The sequence below is a fragment of the Montipora capricornis genome, chromosome 14 (genome assembly GCF_036669925.1).
Source record: "Montipora capricornis isolate CH-2021 chromosome 14, ASM3666992v2, whole genome shotgun sequence".
In the NCBI taxonomy this organism is placed as follows: Eukaryota; Metazoa; Cnidaria; class Anthozoa; order Scleractinia; family Acroporidae; genus Montipora; species Montipora capricornis.
In genome coordinates, this window is record NC_090896.1 from 34,332,164 (window position 1) to 34,335,022 (window position 2,859).

The 2,859-nt window shown below is 37.8% G+C and overlaps 1 long non-coding RNA gene across 1 annotated transcript; it reads left to right on the forward strand.

Annotated features, from left to right (window-relative positions):
- The first annotated feature begins 1,652 nt into the window (after positions 1-1,652).
- Positions 1,653-2,422, forward strand: LOC138032533 (uncharacterized). The gene is made up of 2 exons (XR_011128393.1): positions 1,653-1,777; positions 1,919-2,422. It is a non-coding gene; the product is annotated as an uncharacterized lncRNA (long non-coding RNA).
- The last annotated feature ends 437 nt before the right edge of the window (positions 2,423-2,859 follow it).

Sequence of the window (2,859 nt, forward strand, 5' to 3'; positions counted from 1 at the left end):
TTCGATCTTTTAAGAGAAATTTAACATCATATCTTGTCAATAATGCTCGAAAGAGATTAAAAGTTATATGAATTTCAGTTCATTTATTACATTTACATTTTAGCTTGTTTATATTTTAATTCTTAATTTTAGAATGTGATATTATTGTAAATTATATTATACCATCTTTTTGCATAATTAGAGTAGAATAGAAGAATGGAATGCTAATAAACCTTTATTACTATCATTATTATTATTATTATTATTAACGATGAAACAACAACAATGATATTGAATGTAAGGAGAAATATAGACTCGGAAAAATATCCGAGTCCCAGATGGGATTTGAACCCACGACGCTGCGTGATTTAGTCGGATGCTCTAACCACTGAGCTACTGGAGACTCTATGGTGAGCAAGGGTCAATTTGTGGGTCTCGGCTGGAACCGCATCGCGCGGCTACACAGCCAAGTACAGCGCGGCTACACAGACAAGTATTGACTATTATTATTATTATTATTATTATTATTATTATTATTATTATTATCAACGAGCAATCGGGAATCCGCCGTATGAGTTCATCGGGTGTCCACACTTCCTCTTCTCGGTAGGTCTGTTCCAAGACTTCTACAGTGGGTGAGGGTTGGATGGGCGACAAAAGTGGCAACTGCTTAATCTCTTCCATTTCTTTGAGAATGGCCATAGCGTTGTTTTCCCTGCATGTTTGTGTGGCTTGTGTCTTCTTCTTGGTTGGAGGTTTGAATGGCCGAGTGGGTTTTCTAATCGGTACAACTTGTTCTTTCTTCTCTGGCATGATGTTATTGCCAGATGAAAAACAGTGAGATACGTTTTTATAACCACGAAACAATTTGTCCTTCAAGGTAGGATGGGCCGACGACATCATTAGGTTTAAAATGGTTGGTAGTGATTCGAAATTTTAGAACCATTGCTGCTCCTTTATCTCGTTATGCAAATAAATCGTAAAATGATGTAAAGAAAGGATTATAGCTCTGGATGGAAAATGATAGCGCCACTACTACAGTCAGGGAAGCGTAACCAGCCTTAAATAGTGCAAAAGAAAAAAAAAAGACAGTGCTCATTTGGCTTGGAATATTCCGAACGTTTGTTCCCTAAAACATTCATTTTGTAGGTTTTTCAAGGGGTTTCGATTAGGTCACTTTGGCTGTTTCTGATTGGTTTTTGGGGAAATAATCTTGTTTGTTTGCGATTGGTTTCTCGTCTCCATATGAGGACTTAATTGCGCTACTCACTTGATCTTTACTGTTTGACCTCTGAATGAACAGAGCTCTCTTCCAAGCCAGCATATTCACACCACCAAAACGATATGCACACACAGTACTATTTTATCGTTACACACGAGGAATACAACCAATGGTTACTTGTCGGCTTCCTAAACTCCGATGAACGGCTTTTAATGCAAACATGACAAGCACAAAAGGGTTTTTGATCGCATTTAAATTCTTGAACTTTTTCATTTAAGCAAGTTGGTGGCGTGACTGAAACTGTCAAACTTGTAGCCAACGAAACTGCATCATTGGGGTCTTATGCATTATGCATAAAGACCCCTAAGTCAGAGGCAAATCTTGTCAGTATGTCACTTTGAGGACGAGAACACACGTGACAGTCTGGCTTGTAGACTGGGTACTAGTAATTGCGAGGTCATTGTTTTCAAGTGTCGGCCATTGCTTCTAGCGTTCGTTGTTTGCAAATAAATATGCGGTCGTTTTCCCTGTTTTGGGAAAAATTTGAAGATTTTTCCGTCGCAAATTAGTTGTAAGGTAAGTTATTTGTGTTTTGAAATTGATCTGTCGTGCTGTTTCAGATTGGTTTTGTTTCTTTCATTTAATTTCGAAAATTAACTATCCTACAGTAGCCTGCCTTGTTTGTTCTTTTTTGTAAATGGTTTTTATTTCATCCAGGTGACGTCGCTGAGTGGAATCGATACGGGAGTTGTTTACTCTCGCAAGCCAACATATTTAGACTCGGCTTGTGTTTAGTGCGGATTGCACTGAAGCTAAGACGCTTTCGCAAGCCCACATTCATTGGCTCGAAATCCGTTGCGCACAACATACCTCACAAGTATCTCACAAGCTATCACAAACCAGTATTTATCGGCTTGAAATGTCGGTGTGGGTTACATCCCAAACTGAAAGAGTTATTGTACTCTAAAAAATAGTGGCATTGAATAAGAGTTTTGCACTCTCAAAGAATAGTATTTCGTACTCTTACTGTTGTCTGCTACTAGCCGCCAGCATGGGAACAACAATCGAACAATACCGGTCAAGGATCGGCTGTCACAACAATTTTGTGAAAGTCAAGGATGCATTTTCAGGTGTGCGAGGGCGATTTTGGAATACGATGCTTATGATGTTTTACTTAAATGTGTTTTTCTTGCCAACATTAAAACAAGTTGTTGGACATTACAAGTCGTGTAATGAGGTGATGTTTTGGTTTGCACAAATGATGTGCTACAATGTTTATATCCCATTGCCTATAAGGCAAGCAAATGATGTGGACGAAAATCCAGGTCCTACAATATTTGATATCATTGATCCAACAACCACTGTGTCCACTGACTCTAGTCAAGGAAGTGAAACAATCTTTGGTGTGAATGCTGGTAAAGTAATGTGTAGCAATGTCACTTCCTGGTATTATACCATCAAATACAAGAGTAATTCTACTTTCAACAATATTTTGGTTATTGGAAATAATCTATACAGTTCTATAAGATGTTCTGTGCGAACAAATGACTATTTGCTGTTAACTGATGTTCCAGACATGGTTTCAATATTTAATAGAGTGTATTTATTGCAATATAGTGTATTAATGCCATTAGTTAACAAACAACAATTGTAATTCC